Below are 7545 nucleotides of genomic sequence, written 5' to 3' on the forward strand. Positions count from 1 at the left end.
TACTTTGTCAAAAATCAACAATCATCTACACCAAGCATTGTTCATAGGATATTCATATTATAAAACCATTAGATTACAATGTTATGAATAGAACTTTGTTTAGTTGAAGACATTCAATGACTATTGCAGAAGAAAAAGTTTTCAATATTAAATTATCACTGTATACTATTCACCGCCTTTCACCATTTTCCCTAAAGAAAACAAAAAAGTTGGAAAAACAAAAGAAATAATTAATGTTTATATGGTAAAAAAAAATGGGTAAAAATATATCTAAAAGGAAGTATTATCTTCATATTTTACAAATACTAAATTTTCATCTTTTGAGTCATAAATCAATCTTTCAAATACAGTTAAAATCACAAACAGCTTTCTTTAAGATGAGATACAGACAGATTTATACAGGCAAAATCATCTATGGTACATTATTTAAGTCTTTAATTATTTTCTGCACAGAGCACATAAACACATCATTTCTCTCCACATGGACCTCACTGTACCACATAATCTGTGATTGTTATTTTTCACTTCTAAATGACAATCTTGGGAAGTTTTTATCAGCTGTCTTGTGGCAAATACTTAGTGCATTAAATGTGCTTATTTATATACCAAATGCTTCTCTAAGTATTATCCACAGTGCCGTATAAAAGTTAATCAACTCTTGATCCCATGGCATATTGCATCTCTTTGTGCTCTGCAGGAAACTATGTAAAGATTATGAAGGATTCTCAAAGGTATGAGAGAGATCCAAGGACATCATTTCCCAAAGGACCACTAATTTGTATGTTATAAAAGTGTTCTCTCTAGGCATTAAAACCTAAAATACACACACACACATACACACACACACACACACACACACACATGCTCTTCTTTAACTACATCTCCAGAGAATTCAGTATAGGTTACTTGAATGTGTTTGTCTTCCCACACACTGATGTTTTCAAATCCCAGATACATAGATACTGATTTGGTAGCAAAAAGAGGAAATATTATTTTATATGGGAATAAAAAGTGAGAATATAAGGTGGAGGACAGAGCCTGTCATAAACAAAATTGTAACTCAAGTTAAAAGTGTCATTATTAATTCTCCAGGTACATTACATATCCCATATACCCTTCAGCTTATTTTCTGGAAGCTATCCTTCCTGCAAGTAGTATTTTGTTACATGGTCTCATGGATTAAAAACTAATATTTCATGACAAGTAAAATTCTGCCATTCTACCATAATAATCAAATAGTTAGCTATGAATTTTGTTAACCAGAATGAAGATTCCAAGCCCTAGCTTTTCTTGCAAATTGTTATGTCTGTATGACTAAGTTCTAGTCAATGGATGTAAATGGAAATAATTTGTCCATCTTCTAAGTACTGCCCTTTGATAAAAGGGGTTTGTCCTCCACTTCTTTACCCCATCTCATGTAATGTAGATGTTATGGGAAGCCATCTTGAACCGTGAGAATGAGCCAACACACTAACGATGACTAATCAATAAGACAGAACATACTCAGGATCCTACCATAGCATTCCACACTAGCTCAAAAGACACAATCAATTTATTAAACAATTTCAACATACCAGCCTGAACACTTAAATGGAGTAGAAATAAATTTCTGTCTTGCTTAAACTAGTGAGATATTTATCTTTCTCACATTCTGTCAAATTTATTTTATTATTGCAAAGGGTCTACTACAAAGTGTCTAGTCTATTACAGTCTAATACACAAACCACTATCATGTCACAGATAGTGACAGAAGACAAGATTGCATGGCAGCAGCATGAGCTTCATGTTTGTTTCAATCCCTTTTTCTCTCTCACCCTATTGGTGGCAAATGGAAGGGAGCCCTCATGGATGTTGCATACACAATGTGGTTTGTGTCACCCTTGAGAATCTTCATGTCTAGTAAATACCTCATTTTAAAGGGGCTGCTTGCAAACCTACCTAATTTTTTCCTCTAGGACACAATACCTTCAATATCTTGTTTAGAAACCTCATTTGCCTTTTGTCCTTGAGAAGTGAAGAAGATGCTATTTATATCGTCCAACGCAGTCTGTTATAAAAGATATTTGAAAAGATAGTCCAGGATAAGAGCTGTCCAAGATGTTTCAAAACCATGGGAAATTGTCTTGGAACAAATCTACCCTCATTTCTAAATCCACTTGACTTTTGGTAATTTTTCCATTAATTCATCATTCTCTTGACCTCTTGACCTCTTTGGTCAATCTGCAAGTCTCTTTTACTGCTCTTAAGGGGCAAGTCACACTGTGTTCAGGAAGGAGGGAAGTCAATATCAGGCCTTAACACAAGAAGTACAAATCCATGGTGTATGAAGACACATGCAAATAAAAATGTTTACAGTTTGTTATGGGGCCATCCAAGTTAACAACATAGATTATAAGCTAACTGATAAACCTTTACCCATTACTGTCTAGTAGATTCTAATTCATAATGACCATATAGGACAGAGTAGACCCATCCCATAGGGTTTCCAAGGCTGCAATCTTTACAAAGGCAGACTGTCACATCTTTCTCTCATGGAGTGGCTAGTGGGTTCAACGTGCCAACGTTTCAATTAACAGCTAAGTGCTTTACCACTGTGCAACCAGGGCTTCTTGGTAAGCCTTAGGGGATCAAATTTAAGGCCTTAATTTTGCAAGGTCTGCTGGATGGCAGTTATTTTAATCTTTCCTGTTTGTCCATGTTATCAGCCATGTGGCATATTTCTGACCCACTTAATGGCTGAGAACAAAAGTGGGGAAGATATCCAGATGAGTTGTGTTAGAGAATGGACACAGGAGCTAAAGCATCCCTTGTTTTCTGTTATGATCAGAGTCATCTGGGGGAGGAAAGCTAACCCAGCAGTCATTTAATTTAAGGCACTTGTAGCAGTTGGCAAAGTCTGCTCTGGAGTATTTTTTTTTCTGAAAGAAGAGTGTAGGGACAGCTCTGAAAGACAAAGATCATTAAGACCCTTCCTTCCTTCCTTCCTACTGTCTTAGAAGGCCTAAGGCATTTCCTCCAGAAGAGCTAGGTTATTACTATCCTTCCACTCTCAGAAAATCTGCATGCTCCTTTCCAGTAGCTATAACTTCATCTTCCCCTGCCCCCCAATCAATCTTGACTCATAACCAAATCTTTCATGTGTAAAGGTCAGGTGCATGAGGTACTAACATTTCTATAAGCCAGTAACCAGTTGCAGTGGTGGAGTAGTGCCAGAAGTTTGGCAATTCAAACCTACCAGCCACTCCTCAGAAGGCAGACTGGGCAATCTACTTCCGTAAACATTTACCGCCTTGGAAACCCAAAGAGGGCCACTATGAGTCAGAATCGACTTGATGGCAGTGAGTTTGTTTTGTTGTTGTTGTTGTTGTCGTCTAACCAGTTGCAGGTGGGTCAGTTCTGACTCATGGCAGTCACATATGTGTCAGAGTAGACCGGTACTCTATAGGATTTTCCATGACTGATTTTTTTGGTAGCATATCACCAGGTCTTTTGTCTGTGTTGCCACTAGGTGTAATCCAACCTCCAAATTTTCAGTTAGCAGCTAACCTTTTTCACCACCCAGGAACTCCAGCTTAACCAAAATTAAGCATAAATACTATGGGCTCCCTTGAGATCAGGCTATTACTTGGAGGGTGAGCCTATCAGTCTAATCTGGAGTTGATGTTAGGGAAAGCAATCATCTAGATAGCATCTTGAATTTTCAAAATAGATTTTTATAATGTCCTACTTTTATTTTTGTGTGTGACCCTATAGGACAGAGTAGAACTGCCCCATAGGGTTTCTTTCTTTCTTTCTTTCTTCTTTTTACTGTGCTTTAAGTGCAAATTTACAGAGCAGAATTTGTTTTACATTCAACAGTTCATGTACATTTGGTTTAACTCCCCAATTACCACCCCCAATGCTACCCTACTCTCCTCTTCTCCCTTCCCAATGACCCCCCCATCCCTGTGCCTTTCTAAGTTATGAGTTCCTGTCTGTCCAGCTTTTCTTCTGTGTGAATGTTGTCCCTCTGGTGTCCCATGGACGATTGCTTCAATGGATGTATCTCTGTAGAGTAGGTGGGTGCATTGTCCTGTGTTGAATCTTCTGCATGTAAGTCTTATCATTGGGCTGAGAGCTAGCTCTTGGGAGTGAGTTTTATCTCAGACCTAAAGTGTATCTCAGGGCCATAGTATTGGGGGACCAATAATTCTGGTCATTATTTTGTTTTTTTAATTTGTTCCATGTTTTTTCTTCCCACTCTATCCAGGATCTCCAGTTTTGATCCCTTCCCAAGTGGTTGGCATTGGAACCCAGCCACCATCTAGTTCTTCTGGTTTCAAGATCCATCATGTCCTAGGGCTGCTTGTTTCCAAATGTCTTTGGTTTTCTTCACTCTTCTTCGCTTTTGACAATAGGAGATAATTAGATGCATCTTAGATGGTTGCTCGAAAGCTTTTAAGACCCCAGTAACTATTCACAAAAGCAGGTTGTGGAACCTTTCTATGTATTATGCTGTGCTGATTGAGTCTGGTGTCTCCCAATACTATGGTCCTGAGTTGGCATATCTGGTAGGTCTCTCTTCCACAGTGTCTGGCTGTCTATGAGGGATTGCTCCATGTCTGTCTTCTGTTCCTTCTGTAATGGCTGTGGTTATTTTGTATCACTAATATCTGTGCAAGATTATCTCAACTGAACCTATCATTGGTCTAGAGTTTTCTGTTCACCGACCCCCATCTGATCTTCTCAGTTATCTATGTATTTATCTGTAGCCTGGTGCTTAGTGTTAGTGGTAATGCATTACTTTGGATATACTGGTATTAGCCTCTGTCATCTATATCTTATGTGCACAATTCACTGTCCTCCCTTTCCCCAATGTTATCATGCTGGTCACAGACTCTTTCCATACCATCCCACTCCTTACCCAACTCAGTGTGTGACCCCCATCTAGTCCGAAACTTTCCCCTCTCCTCCCTTCCCATCCTTGGTAACCTGCAAAGGGAGTTACCTTCCCTGAGCAAACCCTTCTTTGACTTTTTACAGTAATGAGCTCAGACAACATTTTTCCTTCTTCAATTGACTTATTTCACTCATCATAATGTCCTCCAGGTTCATTCACATTGTGAGAAGATTCACATATCCTTCATTGTTCTTTAATGTAGCATCATATTCCATTGTGTGACTATACCTTCATTTGTTTATCCATTCGTCTCTTGATGGGCATTTATACTGTTTCCATCTCTTTACTATAGTGAATTGTGCTGCAACAAACATAGGTGTGCATGTCTGTTTGTGTCCTGTCTCTCATCTCTTTAGGATATATTCCTAGTAATGGAATTGCTGGTTCAAATGATATTTCTATTTTCAGTTTTTTAAGGAAATGCCATACCATTTGCCACAATGCTTGTACCATTTTACCATCCCACTAACAGTGTATGAGAGCTCCAATCACTCCGCAACCTAACCAGCATTTGTTATTTTCTGTTTTGTTGAACTTTGCTATTATTGCTGAGGTGAGATGATAATCTCATCATTGTTTTGATTTGTATCTCTCTAATGGCTAATGATTGTGATCAATTCCTCATGTGTTTGTTGGCTGCCAGCTTATCATCTTTAGTGCAGTGTCTGTTCATGTTCCTTGTCCATTTGTGAACTGGATTATTTGTCTTTTTGGAATTGAGGTGTTGAAGTTTTCAGTTAATTTTGGAGATAAGTCCCTTGTCAGATATGTCATAGGCAAATATTTTCTCCCAATCTGTAGGTTCTCTTTTTACCCTTTTGGAGAAAACTTTCGATACACATAAGAATTTAATTTTTAAAAGGTCCCAGTCATCGAGTTTCTCTTCCACCTCCAGTGCATTCTGGGTTATGCTTGATAGTCTATTTATGTCATAAATCAGGGCCCCTAGATTTGCCCCTATTTCATCTTTGATGAACTTTGGGTTTTACATTTAGAGTTTATTTTTGTCTATGGGGTGAGGTATGGGGCTTGTTTCTGAAAGTGAATATCCAATTTTGCCATCATTGTTTATTAAAGGAGCTATCTCTTCCCTATTTCACGGATTTTGATCTTTCATCAAAGATCAGCTCTCCATAAATGGATGGGTCTATTTCTGGGTTTTCTATTCTGTTCCATTGGTCTATTTGTCTATCATTGTACCAACGCCATGCTGTTTTGACTACTGTGGCTGTATACTATGTTTTGAGATCCAGGAGTGTGAGACTTCCCACTTTGTTCTTTTTCAGTAGTGCTGTACTTATCTGAGGTTTCTTTCCTTTCCATATGATGTTAGTAATTGGTTTTTCCATATCCTTAAAAAATGTTGTTGGTATCTAGGTAGGAATTGCATTAAATTTGTAGATTGTTTTGGGTACTATTGACATTTTCACAATATTCAGTCTTCTTATCCATGAACAAGGCAAGTTCTTCCATTTACGTAGATCCCTTGTAGTTCCTTGTAGTAGTGCTTTATAGTTTTTTTTGTATAGGACTTTTGTGTCTCTGGTAAGATTTATTCCTAAATATTTTATCTTTTTGGTAACTATTATAAATGGTATTGCTTCCCTTATTTCTTTTTCAGAGGACTCTTTGTTGATGTAGAGGAATCCAACTCATTTTTATATGTTGATCTTGCATCCTGCCATTTTGCTGAACCTCTCTATTAGTTCTTGTAGTTTTTTTGCTGAGTCTCTTGGGTTTTCTATGTATAGGATCATGTCATCCACAAATAAAGACGGCTTTACTTCATCTTTGTCAATTCAGATGCCTTTTATTTCTCTTTCTTGCTTACTGCCCTGGCTAGGACTTCCAATACAGTATTAAATAGAAGTGGTGACAGAGGGCATCCTTGTTTGGTTCCCATTCATAAGAGGAATGCTTGGAGTCTTTCTCCTCTGATAATAATTTTGGCCATTGGCTTTGCACATATGCTCTTTATTATATTGAGGAATTTCCCTTCTATCCCTATTTTGTTGAGAGTTCTGAACAGAAACAGGTGTTGTATTTTATCAAATGCCTTTTCTGCATCAATTGATATGATCATAGGTTCTTTTGTTTTGTTTATGTGTGGATTACATTGATTGTTTTTCTGATGTTAAACCATCCTTGCATACCAGGTATGAATCCCACTTGGTCAGGATGTATTATTTTTTTGATATGTTGTTGAATTCTGTTGGCTAGGATTTTGTTAAAGATTTTTGTATATGTATTCATGAGAGCTATTGGTCTGTAGATTTCCTTTTTGGTGGTGTCTTTCCACGGTTTTGGTAACAGTGTTATACTTGCTTCATAAAATGAGTTTGAATGCTTGCTTCATAAAATGAGTTTGAAAGTATGCTGTCTTTTTCTATGTCCTAGAATAGCTTGAGTAGTATAGGTGTCAACTCTTCCCTGAATGTTTGGTAAAATTCTCCAGTGAAGCCATCAGGGCCAGGACTATTTTTTCAGGAAGTTTTTTTTTTTTTTTTTTTAATGGACTCTTCAATTTCTTTCTTTGTTATGGGTCTATTCAAGTATTCTATCTCCAGCTGAGATAGTTTAGGTAGGTCTTATGTTTCTAGAAACTC

General features: G+C 37.4%; 1 protein-coding gene across 1 annotated transcript in view; it reads right to left on the minus strand.

The window, feature by feature from the left end:
• The window catches only part of LOC103204299 (olfactory receptor 6C74-like), a 26461-nt gene that overhangs the window by 1499 nt on the left and 17417 nt on the right, over positions 1-7545 (minus strand).

This window comes from Orycteropus afer, unplaced genomic scaffold (assembly GCF_000298275.1).
Source record: "Orycteropus afer afer isolate SDZICR_OR568_19922 unplaced genomic scaffold, OryAfe1.0 scaffold00247, whole genome shotgun sequence".
In the NCBI taxonomy this organism is placed as follows: Eukaryota; Metazoa; Chordata; class Mammalia; order Tubulidentata; family Orycteropodidae; genus Orycteropus; species Orycteropus afer.